Source organism: Carcharodon carcharias, chromosome 7, assembly GCF_017639515.1.
Source record: "Carcharodon carcharias isolate sCarCar2 chromosome 7, sCarCar2.pri, whole genome shotgun sequence".
Classification (NCBI taxonomy): domain Eukaryota; kingdom Metazoa; phylum Chordata; class Chondrichthyes; order Lamniformes; family Lamnidae; genus Carcharodon; species Carcharodon carcharias.
The window spans coordinates 156,019,650-156,037,033 of NC_054473.1; the positions used below are offsets into that span (position 1 = coordinate 156,019,650).

The 17,384-nt window shown below is 42.8% G+C and overlaps 1 long non-coding RNA gene across 1 annotated transcript in view; it reads left to right on the plus strand.

Moving 5' to 3' along the window:
* The window catches only part of LOC121280191, a 903,449-nt gene that overhangs the window by 744,002 nt on the left and 142,063 nt on the right, over positions 1-17,384 (plus strand). The gene's annotated exons all lie outside the window — the stretch shown is intronic.

The window sequence follows — 17,384 nt, forward strand, 5'->3', positions numbered from 1 at the left end:
GCGAGGCCCCAAACACAGGGTCTACAGCTCTCTTTGACATTGTAGAGCCCTAGTGCCTCAATGAGCTCAGGCTTTCATGGCAGATTGCTGCTGACATTTACCACTCCTGGGGCAAGATATCATATGAACATTCAAATTAGGAGCCGGAGTAGGATTAGGCCACTCACCCCCTCGAGCCTGCTCTGCCATTCAATAAGATCATGGCTGATCTGAATGTAACCTCAACCCCATGTTCCTACATACCCCCAATAACCTTTCACCCCCTTGTTAATCAAGAATCTATCTGGCTCTGTCTTAAAAATATTCAAAGACTTTGCTTCAACTGCATTTTGAGGAAGAGAGTTTCAAAGACTCTCAACCCTCTGAGGGTTCTCCTCATCTCTGTCTCAAATGAGCAATCCCTTATTTGCACTTGGACACACAGATCCCTCTGAATCTCAGAGCTGCTCAATCTCTCACCATTTAGATAAAAAGCTCATTTTTTATTCTTCCTGCCAAAATGAACAATTTCACATTTGCCCACATTATACTCCATTTGCCAGATCTTTGCCCACTCACTTAACTTGTCTATGACCTATCTATTTCCTTCACTGTGGGCCAGATGGGGGCATACATTGCAAGTGGCCATTAAGATGACTATCACTGGAGCACCACCCCACATTCTCTGCCTCTCCATGGAGCTGTGTGCTACCTTCTCTTGTACGGAGAGAAAGCAGAGTGTTAGGAGTGTGAAAAATAGACTGTGCTGAGAGAAAACACTGACAGCATTTATGGAGGGTGGCTGTGAGGCCGTGGGTGTGAGACATCAATAAGATGAAGGTGTGTGTGAGCGTTGACTGTTCAAATGGAAATATGAGGAAGTGCCTTGGGAGAGAGGAATGATTGGAACTGCAGGTATGTTGTTCTGAGGAATCTTGTGCACGAAAATGCTGGGAAAGTCAGAGTGTTGGGCTTGGTACCTGGAAGTGTTATTTCACCCCCCTTCCTGCCCTCATGGCATCATTGAATCTCTTGGGGCAGTGACTCCAGGTTTGCATGAACACACCCCTGCTGCTCACTTCCTCAGCCATTTCCATCCACACCTTTATTTTACTTATTTGCTCACGGGATGTGGACCTTACTGGATAGACTAGCATTTATTACCCATCCCTGATTGCCCTTGAAAATGTGGTGGTGAGCTGCTGTTAGGAATGGAGTTCCAGGATTTTGACCCAGCGACAGTGAAGGAACGACGATATATTTCCAAGTCAGGATGGTGAGTGACTTGGAGGGGAACTTCCAGGTGGTGTTCCCATCTATTTGCTACCCTTATCCTTCTGGGTAATAAAGATCATGGGTTTGGAAGGCCTGTTCTGTTTGAGAGGCTGGCCTCTTCCCCCTGTGTGCGGGAAATACTACTTCACTTCAGTCTCTCAGATCCCATTGCAGGACTTGCAGGAGAGAGTTGGCGACCTGGGGTTGGGTGGGGGGGGCGATGTGGAGGCAGCCTTCCTATGTCTCCTTCAATTCTTGTTGTTGCTGAAGCTCAGGAAACAATGTAGAATTCAGCCACTCTGACCCTGTCAGGGACTCTTAAGTAGAAATCCTTACTTTGGCAGAGTGCAGGTCAATATCATGCACGCAGTCTGTGATCAAGAAAACTGGAAGCAGGATGCTAATGCTATACCTGAGTTAATGAGTCATGATAAAGCCCCCTCCTATGACAAACTGGTCCCTAACCCATTGCCAGCAGCCCCACCCCCCACCCCACTCCACATCAACAAAATGCCGCCCACTGTGTCATAATATGGTTCTTGTAAATGTGCATGGGATTTGCTGAAATACTTCAGCTGCGAAGATCTTTTCCTGTGACAGATTTATTGATGGTGTGCAGCTCTTTGTACCATTTTGTGACATTCAACTGACCTAATTCCATAGACATAACAGTGCAACAAAAATGTTTCTGACATAAATATTGCAGCTGATCCTGGTAGGAGTGGGCAATGATGCACATGATTGTCAGCATTCTCCTGAAGCTGGTGAGCAGCCTACAAACCTTCAACCTCCATCCACCCCTACTAGTCAGTGGCAACTCTCTATCGGAAACAGCTACGTAGGTGGGATTTAACTGAAGTTCAGCAGCTGAAAGCTGCTGGTCTTCCCAATAACCACACTGAGCGTGATTGCCATCTACATAAGTTAAGTCAAAAATGAAGATTAGTTTTTGAAGATAAAGCAAACTGTGATTTAACATGCTGGAAAAGATTTCCAACATTTTTAAATAATTGTAATTAAATACATTTTTTAAAAGATTTTTGAAAAAAAGTTTGACTGCTTGAATTTGTTGTGTCTTCACGATTCGAATTTCAGCAATTCATATTTTTGTTTGTTTACGTACGCCTTGGTGACATAAGTCATGCTGAACCATATTGTGACATTTTATGACTCTTGTGCATGACACTCTCAGGGCAGAGGTGATGTCCTACAGACAAGATAGCCTTTCTGATTTATTCTCTCTCTCAAAACAAAGGGAAAAGTTTGCCAAACGCTTTTTTTGATGACAGTGCCCTTAAGTATTTTTTTGTGGGCCGTTATACCCTTTATAACCTTTGTATGAATAATGATCGTATATCAAAACTGGGTTACAAGGAAATTACGATTTTGAAGAAAGAGCGTCATCGTTGTGTCATTGATTCCTGTAAGTATAGTTCCCTTGAAAATTAACAAAAAATTTGTTTTGCAGATGCTAAATATATTTTCTTAACTAACCTTTGAAAACTTTAAGAGATTCAAAGGCGCAGAGATCATGTACCATATGTTAGGGTATTTTTTAGGGAAGGAAATCTGCTGTCCTTACCTGGTCTGGCCTACATGTGACTCCAGACCCACAGCAATGTGGTTGACTCTTAAATGCCCTCTAAACAAGGGCAATTAGGGATGGGCAATAAATGCTGGCCTAGCCAGCGACACCCACATCCCATGAACAAATAAAACAAAATTACAAGGAGTTACAGGTTAATATATTTTTAGCCTGATATTCTATATCTACATGTGAAATACAAAGATGGTGTTTGACGAGCATGAGGCGCTCAATGAGAAATTAAGAACAGTGAATGTGACTTAAGTAATTTTTGACCAACAAATTCTTTGCTTACTGACCTGTATTAAGGACTCTTTGTACTGAAAGGCTTTATGCTTCCTGTAGGAACTGTGCCAAAGGAAAATGCCCTGTGTCAACTGTTTGAGAAATACTGTGTGTACAAAAAGCTGGCACTGTTACTGAAATGGCACGTGTAATTAATGAGTACTGTTTATTCAGAGTAGTGGCTGCACTTTAATTATGATCTGTCAGTCTGGGTTTTCTTTGACTGAAGCTTATCCAGTTTTTAGCAGTCTCATACAGAGCTGATTCATGCACAATGGCATGTTTTCAAGCAGGAGTCAACCATATTTGACTGTCACCACAATGTTAACATATTCTTAGAGCAAAATAGATGTATGATCATAACAGAAATCCATTTCTGAATATGTTGGCTGTCATTTCGCAATTAGTTTGTAAACTTTAAGTAGTAATGTAAACATCCTGAAAATATTGAGGAGAAAGTATTTATTGTTAAAATATGAACTGCTAAACTGTCAGCTATAAGCTCGAGGTTTCCTTTTACCTTTAAGACCCAAAGTCAAAAAAAAGGGTCTTTGAAATTCCAAGTGATATTTCATGAGTTCTTCAGCTGGACAGTTTGTTATCTGCCCAGCAAATAGAGGAGGAAACTAGTTCCACCAGTTCTCCATACCAGAATCAATCTGCCTAATTTCTAATTGTGATTTGGCTGGTTATTTAAATAAGGGTTAGTGAGGATGCAAGCCCCAAATGTATTGTATTTACACTTGCAATGGAGTACAGATAAATTGGAATGAGGCGCGTAAGGTGTAGCTATTGTCAGGATTAGCAGAGACTGGTGTAACTGAGGAGCTTTTTCATCTGGAGGTGCTGAAAGTTTGAGTAGCAATTACTGCAACTGGAAATGACTTGTTTTGGAACAATTAATTCTTTGCATTAAATATAGAAAGTCTTGTATTTGCTTCTGATAGCTTGTGGGATTTTTAACTCATCTCTTTCCCACTGCTCAATATTTAGCTTTTCGGGAACAGGAATGGGCATGCTTTCTGTGTTTTGGAGGGAGAAGATGAGAGGGTGGAGGAAAGTAAAGTGAGGCAGCATTTAAAGACCCAAGCCCCTGCCCTGCCCCACCACACAGTTCAAAAGAGATCTAGGTCAAGACATGCATATTGGAAGAGTTCACCAGCAAAGAAGCAAGTTCTGGTCACCTACTGGAGGAGGACCTACAGCCAAGCTTATTAGCCTACATTGTAGCTGTGATGGTAATGACTACACTCAACCCTTGTGGTAAGGATAATTTGAGTGTACCATTGTAGATCTGTGACATATCAGCCACAGTGACCTACAGGCAAGCATTCATTAGTTGTCTGGCACTGTTTTTAGGACAACTGGAAAATTCATCCAGTTTGGCGTCAGGGCAAGACAGCTTTCAGCTTTACAGGGTTTCTGGCCTACCCAATGTCCTGGGTGCAAGAGGTTCTTATAATTAACACTTCACTTTTCCTCAACACAAATGCCTTCCACTCCCCGAAGGTACAGATTGTTGAGTGTGACAACACGCAAAAGATCCGGCATGTCAATGTGAGATTAGCTGCAGGTTGTATTGATGCATTCTGTGGAATTTTGCACCCCTTGAACTGTTTGAGAGAAAATAAATCACTAGATGATGGGTGATGAGGCGTAACACCATGTCAAACCTCCTGCAACCAGCATGCATAATAACCCCACTAAAGGATGCCAAAACACCAGATCAGTGTGACACTGAAAGATATTACCATTCCATTGGCCCTGGATCTGTGCCCATTTTAACTAATGAGATAGCTGTGACATGCTACGAGTATCTTTCTTTTGAGGGGCATACACATAAGTTCTCCATTGCACATCTCCAGAATGATAAGCAACCTTCTGTTTGACTGCTCCTTCTCCAAATCCCATATCCTTTGCTGACACTAGTTCCTCCCTGGTTGAAGCTAGTGTGTGGGAATCACACAGTGGGTGAAATGTGGATTTGTGGATGAACTTGAGTTCTGCAACCTCTCTCTGCATTATCATCATCTCCTTAATCATGGAGGAATAATTTCCTTCTCTGTTGCTTCCCTTCTTCATTAGGATTAATGAGACCAGGAGGGATGTGGAAGGTTATGGTTGGAATGCCAAATTGACTGTGGACATGCATCCTTTAACATGATAATGGTGCTGCACCACCAACATTTCCAAATCCCAGAGCTAGAGTAGGATGCTTTCCCATAAGCTCTAGAATCTACTCTTCATAGGGATGTGAATTTCTTGATGTCTCAGGGACATTGTTTCTCCTGTAACAAGATTGAGTGTGTTGGTTAAAGGCTAGCAATTTACTGATATCAACCAGGTGACATTCAACAGTTGGTGTAAGAGATCTGATGATATCAGCCAGTCAGAAGAGTTAAGGTTAAAATATGTTCTGTTCAACTCTGCAGAGCATCAGAGAACATAGCTCCAAGTGCGGTGGGGAATGTTCAGAGGGAGCGGTGAATGGTATCAATGCTGGAATCTTGTGGGGGGGAGTGCGAATTGAGGGTACTGGCGGTGGGAAGGCACTGTGACTGTGAGAGGGGGCTGTGGGATGCAGAAGGGTGGAGAGTGAGAGTCCAAGTGTGGTGGAAATAGGTCTCATCTGGGGCATTGATGGAGGAGATGAGTTTAACACAGATATTGGGAGTGGGCAGTGTCAAGGGAAGGGGTACTGTGACAGGTGTGGGCTCATCGAGGAGGGAAGGCATTTGAAGGGTGAGGCTGATGTGCTGTAGAGTGATGGGAGGAGTTTCAAGGGTGGCCAATGGGAGGGTCAAGGTAACACTGCGGGAAGGGGTTGCTTACAGGAGGAGCGTAGAAGGTGTCAGAGATGGTTTAGAAGGTAATGCACACCATCCTGAGGCAAAGGCAAATCAGGGTGTCGACGCCTTTGATGTCCAACAGAAAAATTGCCATTGGAGGGCCATTGAGTGGGTGGAGATGAAGGCCAGCTCAACTAGCCAGCTGAAGGAGAACCTTGATAATATATCATGACAAGACATAGGTCTCTATAGGATCCAAAGGGCAGTGGAGGGAAGGGGAATAGTGTGAGTGGGAGGCTTCTGGCACTTGGCTCACAAGAGCCTTGGCAAAGAATGATGCCATTATGCACAGGCATGATTAAAGTGGAACATAGACTTGGTCCCCCATGGAGTGTATGGAGGGGTGGGGGGAATGGGAGTGTGCACAGCCAATAACACAAGCAGCAGAAAGAAAAACCCATGAGACCTCCATGAAGTGCAATGATTAAAATATTAACAAAGGTGCAATAACTATATACAATGATTGTGCACTCATGCCACCAGTGTGAACTTAATGCTTCTTAATTTTTCTTACCCAACCACTACATCCAGATGCTTCCCTGAGACAGCATGCTGATTGCTGTGCCCTGTTGTCTTTGATTACTTTGATGAGCATTCTCTGGAGATCCGAGGACTGGAGGGCCCCAGCCTTCTTTGGGTGACCTGCTCAGGTGCAGGCGCACCCTCAGCGGTCTCAGAGGCTGGAGATGAATGGGTCACAGGCAGAAGGGACTCAGAACGCATGGAGACCCTTGAAGATCCCTGGGAGGAAGCCCCAGGGGTGTGTGCCTGATGCTCCTCCTCCCTTTGGGTGCTTGAGGGCCTCTCCTGACTCTTTGAGGAGACAGGGCACCTGGAGGGAGATTGAGGTATCCCATTTCCCCTCTCGCGTAGCCTCTGGCAAAAGCTCACTCATGACTACAGTGATGGAGTGCATGCCTGAGCACATCTCTGGCAGAAACTGGGCATATTGGACCAGGTTCTCCATCATGTCTGTCATCCTCCCTACCAGCAGATCATGTGGACTGCGGTGGGGCAATGAGGAAGCACCTTCTCAAGAGCTTTTAGGGATCAGCAGTACAGATGCTAGCCTAGCCATTGATGCCCACGTCCCATGACAGATTTGGAAAATGGGGAGGTGAATATAGAGAGTAGAGGGTTCACACCCTGACGGCACAGATTAAATGGTTTATGCATTTTCTGCATTATTTCCTGTGCTGCTGACCACCCTGATGACCTCCTCCCAGGCTGCTGTGGTAAGCTAGGTGGGCCTCCTGCTCCCATCCCTTGTAAGAGGACATCCTTCCTGTCCTCCATGGCTTGCAGGAGAGTCTCCGGGGAGGCATCACTGAACCGTGAGGCTGGCGCATGCTGCTTTCTGGAGCCCATCTCGGTGTCCTGAAGTCCTAGCAGACTGATTCACTGGCTGTCCAGGCACCATTTAAATATAGAGACTGGATATGACGGCAGGGCACGCAATTTCCTGCCCGCCCCACAATGTGTTGTGATGTAAACCTCCCAGCTGTATAATTAATCAGGTGAGAAGCGCACAATCCGACATGCTCACATGCCCTGTTCTCCAGCGGAACTCACTCTTGATTCCCACTCCTGCCAATGGACTTAGACCCAGAGTGGAAAATTACACCTTGTGTGTCACCTGCAAGACAGGGTTAATTCCCAGTCCCTAATCGCCCTTTAGCAGATTGTGGTGAGCCACCTTCTTAAAACATTGCAGTCCATGTGGTGAAGGTAGATCCACAGTGCTGTTAGCGGGGTTTTCCAGCATTTTGAACAATGACAGTGAATATAGCTCCAAGTCAGAATGGTGTGTGACCTGGAGGGAAACTTGCAGGTGGCTGTTTTCCCATGTGATTGCTGGTCCAGTTAAGTTGCTGGCAATGGTAACCCAAAGATGTCAAGGGGAGAGAATTAGATCCTCGCTTGTGGGAGATGGTCATTGCCTAGCGTTTTTGTGGTGTGAATGTTACTTGACATTTATCAGCCCACGCCTGGATATTGCCCAGGTCTTGCTGCATGTGGACATGGGCTGCTTCAGTGTCTGAGGAGTTGTGAAAGGGGCTGAACATTGTGCAATTAACAGTAAACTTCCTTACTTTGTACCTAATGATGGAAGATAGGTCATTGCTTAGGTAGCTGAAGATTGTTGGGCTCAGGAAACTACCCTGAGCAATATTTGCAGCAATGTCCTGGGCTGATATGATTGCCCTCCAACAATCAGCAATAACCAGCTTTCTTTGCATTAGGTATGGCTCCAGTCAGTGGAGAGTTTTCCTTCTGATTCCCATTGACTTCAATTTTATGAGGGCTTCAGGATGCCACACTCTGTCAAATGCTGCCTTAATATCAAGAGCAATCATTCTCACCTCACCTTTGGAATTCAGCTCTTTTGTCCATGTTTGGAACATGTATGTAATGTGGCCTGGAGCCAACTGGCTCTGGGGGAACCCAAACTGAGCATCGATGAGCAGATTGTTGTTGAGGATGTGCTGCTTGATGGCAGTGTCGATGACTCCTTCCATTACTTTGCTGATGACTGAGAGTTGACTGGTGAGCAGTAATTGACCAGATTGAATGTGTCCTGCTTTTTGTGGACAGGGCACATCTGGGCAATTTTCCATGTTGTTGGGTAAATGGCGGTCTTGTAGCTGTACTGGAACAGCCTGGCAAAGGGTGGGCTGGTTCTGGAGCACAAGTCTTCAGCACTATAGTAAGAATGTTGTCAAAGCCTTTGCTAAAGATATCCTGTAGAATTTAATTTCTTAAGTCCAGTCTGAGTACTTCCACCAGATATTTCCTAGGGGCTTCTCTCTTTCCACCACAGTAACTTTGATGAAAGTTTGGGAGAAGTCTCATTTTCACTTGTAAATAATATTATGGCTGCAGAGCAGGAGAAGCCTCAAGGAAATTCCTAGCATTTATACGCAAGTTCTTCCAGGATTTTTCAATTCAGTGCCTCATTTTTATTTCAACTGGCTTTCATTAATTCTCTAGATTCATTCATTTAATATTCTGCCAGTTTATATCAGTATTCATTTTTGATGAGTGACCTAAATAACTGATTTTGCTATTGATATTTGGTAATTAATTACTGGTTCTTGATAAGGTAATGTGATTAATTGGCAACGCTAATGTAAGCGTGAAGAATTATTATGGCAATAATTTGAAATTGTTATTTATATAGTTGCATTGCTTCCTGTAATTGTTCTACAAGAAAGCGGTTAATGTTAAAGTAATGGGCTGTTTAAGCAGTTGTTAGGCTGTAAGGTGTCTGCACTACTCTGTGATTAACCTTATAAATATTAACAACAGCAATGTTTTCTGATTTCAAAGAATCCCAAATAGGAAGTAACAAAACCTCCTGGCTTTTGTGAAAAGATTATGAATGTATGAACAGATGAAAAGAAGAAACATTTTGAATCCATAAGAAAGACTGTGAAGTCTGTCAAGAATGCTTCATCCAGCCAACAGTTCATTCTTGCATACCAAGTACCCAAACTAGCTAACTAAATTTCTGAGAAGCAAAAGTCAGAGAAAATAAAACAGCAACCAGCTTGAGAAGAACTGTGGGGTATTGTGGGGTCTAAATCCCTAAGGAAAACAACAAGATCCAGGAGACTCTGAATACCCATAATTTATTTACTATCCCAATTAGCTAAGAACTTGGTCTGCATTATTGGAAATGCCTTCCTTTCTCTAGAACTTGCTCGGTTCTCTCGTAAATGGCTATACTCAGCTGTCTTGGCTGTTAGTGTTAGAAGACGATTCTCTGCAAATAGAAGTCCTTCCTGGCATGTAACCGTACTCTTTGTCATGTCTTATAAGCACCATTTCTAATAATTTTCCTATTTATTCAAACAGCCTATCTGATTGAATGTACCCAATTCCTTCATTGTAAAAGCTTGAATTGTATTCCTCCATGGCAAATTTACCTTCTAGTTATGTCGTGAGTCAACTGGCCCATTCATTTTTGTGCCACAAGTGGAAACCAGTTAACAATTCAAAGTTATTAATATCATCTCCATCTTTAAAACTTGGAATAAGATTTGATTTAATAAATGAGGAGCCCTTAGTTTTCAATTGAACATGTCCAATGACAAATGATCTTTTGCTGTGAGCAATGAATTGTGAATTTTCCAAAGTTTTTCTTATGCGCTGAAATCATTGCGCAGATTAACATTTTGCGTGATTTGGTACATTCCAGTAGTTTCAACAAGTTTATGGCACCATGATGTAGACAGCAATGGTAAGTGCTTGGATGAGTGATACAATAATGTAGGCTACAGTTATAGGACTGTTTATTCAATGTTGGACACAGATAAAGTAGGAGAGTGGCACAATGTCCCGATAACAATTGTGCAGTTTGCTGAAAAAAGAGACATGCTGTCTAAGCTTTTTGTCTTGCACTCACATCAGGACATATCAAAAAATTACCAACAGTATAGGGAAGAACAATTTATACTGTATGAAAAAAGAGTGCTGATTGGTTAGCAGGTGAACTCTGATTGGTAGAGGCATTGCCGTGGAGAATGCAACACGGAACAGTTAACTGCCAAGTTATTGTTCAAATTCAAACCAGGCAGTCAGATCAATCAGAGTCGACTTGCCTGGTTTGAATTTGAACAATAGCTTGACAGTTAACTGTCCCGCTGCATTCACCATGGCAACGTCTCTACCAATCCGAGTCCACTTGCCAACCAATCAGCAGTCTCTTCTCATGCAGTGTAAATTGTTGTTCCCTTTACTGTTGGTAATCTTGAGATTTGTCTTGATGAGTGCAAGATGAAAAGCTTAGGCAACATGTCTCTTTTTTCAGCAACACTCAAGTTCCGTACTACCAAACAACTAATTGTGCAGTTGGGAGTTTAAAACTACTATGAAGTTTCAGAAAGAATGTAGAGGGCTAATTTTATTGGATTGATGACCAGTTGGATTTACTTACAGTTTTGTATTTTGACAGATTATTATTAAGTATTTACTGTAAATCAACTTCTAGTGTACTTTGTGTTGGTATACCAGCATTTCAAAGGCATAACAGTAAATAAATAGGTTTAAGCACTACAATTAATGTAATATCAGTTCCATGTGGCTGCAAATCCTGAAAACAACAATCAATCATTTCATCAGAAACCCCTGAAATAATGAAAATTGAATTTTGGTCTTTAATTTTTATGATCCTAGATAAATTTATTCTGAATCTAAAATGACACCTGTGTTCTGAGATGTCTATACAGAGATATCCTCCAGATTGTGGCAAAGCCAACTGGCTGGATTTTCAAATCTGAGTAAGGAACCTGAAGCCTGGATAATTTCCAGGTCCTGATTCACCGCTGTGTCAGTATCAATTCCCGGCGCTATTTTCAAATGTGAAATGCTTAATTTACCTTGCCGAGTTTGGTACCCAGTCAGTGGCACCGGTAGTAGCCTGGTGGAGAGTCCTTTGAAAAGATGAGCAGCAGCCGTGACTTGGACATGTCACAGGAGCGTGCTGATTGGGCTGGCCCTGGCATGGGCAGCAACAAGGTTTTCAAATGCCTCTCTTCAGCCATTGACAGAGACAATTGTGAGAGGTGTCAAATTCCTTTCCTGCATCCAGCAGAAGAAAACCATCTCATGAGTCCGAAGGGGCCTAGTTGGAGGTCGTTACTGAGGTCAGCAGTAGAGGTGTCACAAGTAGGGCGTGGATCCAGTGTCACAAATGGTTCAATGATTTGTTAAGATCTGGGAGGTGAGAGGCAGATGGCACCTGGGTGACGGCCTCTTACTTTATGCAGCAGATTGAATGCCCATACTTCCTCCTAACATTTTCAGCACAAGTGCCTGGTTGCATCATTGAGATGTCAGCTACCACCACATAAGGGATGTGACTGAGAAGGAGGCATCTCTTCTCTTCCATCTCAGGAGGCACCAGACTGCTCTGCAGTATCACCTTCGTTCTCCTCTTCCTCTTCTTCTTCACTCTCACTGTCTTCCTGCTAGAAAGAGTGGCATACCATGCCCTCCTTTTCATCCAACTCCAGCCCTCTTTATGTTGTTAAGTTGTGCAGCATGCAGCAATGGTCACAATGTGAGATACCTTGGCTGATTTATACTGGAGGGCACCACTTGACCAATGAAGACAACGGAAGCGCACATTCAAGATGCCAATGGCCTGTTCAGTGCAGGTACATATTAATGGATGTCTGGTTGTAGTGCCTGTCTCCATGCATGTCTAAGTGGCAGCTGAGAGTCAGGAGCCACCCCTTCTTGGGATAATCCTTATCCCCCAGCAGCGATGCACCAAGCCTGGATGCTGGCCTGAAGAGGTAAGGCTCCTGGGACTTTCACAGGATGAAGAAGTCATGACAATTGCCTGGTAATCGAGTGCAGACCCGCGAGATGAGCTTCCCATGGTCACAGGCCAGTTGGACATTCTGTTCAAGAATCTGGCAGGCCAATCTGTTGGTGCCTTGATGACTACATGGATGTAATTGTTGATCTCCTGGATCTCAGAGGACATTGGGATTTTCTACCATTAATGAATTTCCTGTGTCTGCGCTGGCTCATCTGTCTCGTCATGGATGTATAACCCCCCCGCCCTCTGGAATAAGGCAGGAGGGACCTGCCTGATGGTGTGATGAGCTGGTGATGTGAGATGCCCTCCAAATCCACAGCTGATTCCTGGAACAACCTCAACATGGTTGACGGTTGCGGGTAGGGGAGGGCCCTGGGATTCACGAAACATCAGGTCATTGTAGACCAGAGCCCAAAACCATCTGCCTGGATAGGTGCAGTTTCCTGTGACACTGGCACTCTGTCAGTTGCAGGTAACTGACTCGTGGGTGGTACACTTAATGTCTTGCGTAGCACCTTCTTCCCTTTGCAGCCCCTCTCTGTGCTCTTCTGGCTCCTGTCTGACTAGAAGGATGCCTCTGCCGAAGCTGCTTCTTGCTGCCCTATCAACTGTCAGTAGCCTGTTCCCACTTCCACTCCCTCAGCTGGTGCTCATCTGTTCACTAGGTTTTCCCTGCCAGCCTCTGCTGCCCAAGTGATGCCAGTAGCCTGACACCACTCTTGGGACAGTCTCTCTCACTGTCACTAAGTACAATCCTCACAATACCAGCGATGACAACTCTGTGGCACTGGTTGTGCAGCAGAGCTTCATTCTCTCTCTTTTAAATGAGTTGACCAGTGTATCCACTGGCCTTGGTGGCACCCCACTGTGTTCACACCAGCTGCACCCTGGTCTGTGCCAAGACATGTGTGCTCCCGTGCCTGTTGATTGAAATTTCAAGAATGCTATTCTGTGGCCTGTTACAAGCTCACTAATGAGCTCAACAAGCACTTAATTGGAGGTATGTGGGTTTTGGAATACTGCCCCCCACCTCCCCCCACCCCGCCCCCAACAACTTCCACCCTCCCTTTGCAAATTGCGTCATTATCTGGATCAGCAGGATTTAGTGCTGCCCTCTGGGAGCACAGTTTTCAAATTGCTCCTGCACCTATTCCTGCCCCCACTAGCATTTGAAAATCCAGCCCCTAATGTAGATGGTCAGCAAATACCCCAAAGGGCCTGGATGCTTAGCTGGTGAATATATTGAAGACCATAGATTTTCCTGCACTAAGAAATATGGGAAAAGGACTGGACAGTAGAATTGATAAACAAGTTTAACCATGACCTATTGAATGGTGGTGCAGACTTGAGCAGCTGAACAGCCTACTCCTGCTCATATTTCTTATACACTTACGTATTTTTGTTCCAATGTGACTGGCTCTATATAAATAGCTTACATCAACATTCTAATGTGAATTTCTGCTTTCAGTGTACTTTTGGTTGGATGGTGTTTCTTTTGAGCTACCAAAAAAGTTTGTTTCCATCAGGTTCCTGTCAGGGTCATTTCATATTGATTCATCTTTGTGATGGCTTCCAAAACTGTAATTCTTCAGCAAGTGATTTGTCCAAATTCAGGGTGATTTATTAGACTTGGGCTACACTTTGCCTGTTAGCAGAACAGGATAAAATCCAATTTCAGCTGCTCTGCGTATTTTTCTCCTCTTCCCATCCATTTCCAAATGATTGTTTTTACTTTGGACTCTTTGCATCATTGATGACCTGACCAACATCAGAAACTCACCGTGTGGGAAATTGGCATAAAGCCATATCCTGCTGCCATGTAGTGCGCCAGTGTGCCAATTTATATACTAGCTGGTCCAGCTGTCTAGCATTAACAGAACTTTTAAGCATTATACATCATTGCATTGGTTTTAGTCCATTAGTTACAGTGGGGCACTCTGTCTGTGTGCAATTATGTAAATAAAATCGAACTGTGGCGTAATGGGCTGGAATAGGAATGTATAGCATCAGTACCGTTGTGTTGCTGAGATTCAAAAGGGTGGACCGAATGAAATACATTTTATTTCTACTATTTTCAACCTCGGTTTTTCAATTTGTATGCTTAATCGCTTAATTAGCCTTATGCATGTTTCAGGCCAGGGGAAGGTAGGGGAGGTGGTGGGCAGGGCAGGCTGCTTGAACATGTATTTGCCAGTTGCCTATGTATGGATCTGTGTGAGTATTGCATGATGGGCCTTGTGGGTAAAGGAAACTTCTGAGATGCGTGGCACCCCCACCCCCATCTTTTTCAACAACAGTTTATATTTATATAGAACATAACGCAATAAAATGTCCTAAGGCGCTTCACAGGAGCTTTATCAAACAAAATTTGGCATCAAGCCATATTAGGAGGTTAGGACAGATGACCAAAAGCTTGGTCAGAGTGGTATGTTTAAGGAGTTTCCTTAAGAAGGACAGAGAGGTGGAACTGAAAACACATCTTGCTATTCACACATTCTTCTTGTCTCTTAAATGTTTAATTTTTCTCATTATGCTTCCTATTTCCTCTTGTTAATAGCTCTTTGACCATCTTCTGTCTTACCCATTTATGCGCTTTACAGACCAGCAGGGTACAGCAGGTAGAAATGGAAAAGCTGGAAAATGGAACCAGATCTCATCGCCTAGATACCTCGGAGATAGACAAAGCGGGTTAACCCCAGGAATACAGAGTGATCTCCAAGCACTGTGTCTGATGGAGAGTCACCACCTCAAACACAAAGCTATCTCTTTTGTTTCTCCCCTGCAGTGGGGGGGACACACACCCACCTCGCCAACATCTCCTGCCATAGAGAAAATAAGAGCTAACTTTAATATATGAAGATATTAAAATTAATATTAAGGCTAGTGGCCTGCAAAGTGCATGATAGAATGCACTGCTTCTCAAGTATTGCTGAATTTTTCCAGCACTTACTTTTGTTTTTAAACTTCCAGTATCTTCAGTTATCTTTTAAGCTGTTTTGAAGCTTGTATTTTTGTATAGATTTTCTTCAAATGGGTGATATAAAAAGTGTACTCAGTTCACGGTAGTAACATATGTGGATTCTGTTTAACGTACTCTACCTGTAAATTAAGGGAAGTTGGCCTTCAGTTCTCTCTTCATCAATCCAATGCTTGCCCCAGAGGGTAGACCTGGAATTCTTGTGTGCTACTGCCATTACTGGGCTGTACTGAAAGACTTTATTCATTGCCCAAAGCTTTGACTTCTTGAATTACCACACCCCAGACTTATACTTGCAAGCTCTTCTGTTTTTCTTTCATTACCAGGATTCCCTGAGTGAGCAGCTCAGTAATTCAAAGGCCATTTTGGCTGTTGAAGCCCACAGCAGTCTGCAGACAGTGTTTCCAGAGGGACACACGTGCTGCTCGCAGGCTACTTTCACTAATGGACAATTATGTCTCAAGTATTTGACTGAGCAGAGGGCAGGACATATTTCGACACAACTTATTATAAGAAAGTATGTTTTCTTGAGCTTTCTTACAATTCTGTTTTCAGAAGGTATTAAATATTTGTTTATACATCACAATTTGTTTGGAATCCTTTCTGTTTGTTACAATAGGATTCACACTGGTTACCTGAAGGTTTTAAAATACATCTGTTCATTCAGTTTTTTTTTGAATGTATGAGATTTCAGGAATGAGACAGTCATTGTATACCAGACTTGAGCACCTCTGAGACATTACAGTAAATGACCTGTGTATTAACCTCCATTTGGAAATTGGTAAGACATTGATCTGTTCCTTCACCACTGATTGGCCATGTCCTTCTTGACAATTGCCTCTCTCTTAATCTCACACAAAGTGAAGAGTAAACATTAAAAGGCTGCTCAATCAATGCTGGCTCAGGAGCCTATATTTACGCTTTATTTGGGCATCTGTTTACATTGATTATCCAAGAAGTACACGACAGAAGTCACGAGCAAATTAATATATCTGCCTGAATATATGAAAACATACTGGGAACTAGGACATATCAGTTACATAATATTGCATTTTGAACAATCCTCCTGTTTCAAGATACTTAATGACATTTCCCTGCGACTAGAATATGCTGAATTTCATTTATGTTGAGTGTAAGTTGAAACTCAAATAGTTTTACTATGAATTTGGAAAGTGCATTGTGAAAAACTTGAAGTAAGTGATTAATTGGCTCTGGATCTGAACAGCTTTGAACAAAACATGCCTAATTCGATGGCTAAATAAATGAGATTCGATATTTGAATTAGTATTCTGGCAGGCTGTACTGTAAACACGTGTAATATGTAAAGGTGCAAGTTTATTAATCAATTAACAAAAGCGCTGGTACGCTTTTAAACTTAAGTAATTTTGGCACCTGCTGCAAATGGTCCAAATGTCTTTACATTTTGTTGCTGTTACTCCATTCAGACATTTGGAAAAATTATTCTAAAAAATATAATTATCGTTCGAAGTCTATTAAATGAGCTGAAGTCAGTTTGTTGCACTTGCCAGCAAATCTGGAATAATGAATAACTGAGATGATCTAGAATGACTCTCAACCTTTTTACTGTATGACAATTTACATTTAATTTTTCTTCCTCTTGTCATTTTAAGTGACAATGCTTTTACATTGAAACAACATTGACAGAACGCTACTACTGCATGGATGGTATTGTCATTTTAGAGGTTCATGTTGTTCTTACACTAGCAACGGGTAGGAGTAAAATAAATGTAAACAATTTGTTTAATACTGAAATAAACATGGTGCTGAGATATCCTCAAACCTGATGTTTCCTCTTTCAGTCATGTAACGAAGACATTGTAATTTCATATCTCCCTTTAATCATGCGTTATTTGACTTTTTTGTAACACTTTTTAAAATTTAAAACCTTCCCCAGAGAGTTAATTAAAGCAGCACTGTCGGTACTTGGCAAGACTGTCCATTTAACATAGGCAGCAAGTCTTTTGTCAGTTTGTTGCCAAGATTTGGGCTGGATTTCAGGCAGATAAATCAAGTTGTCTTTGCTTGGCTTCCACTTCCATGCAAAATCCTGTGCTACTGGCTGCAGAGGCTGGGGGGCGTGAG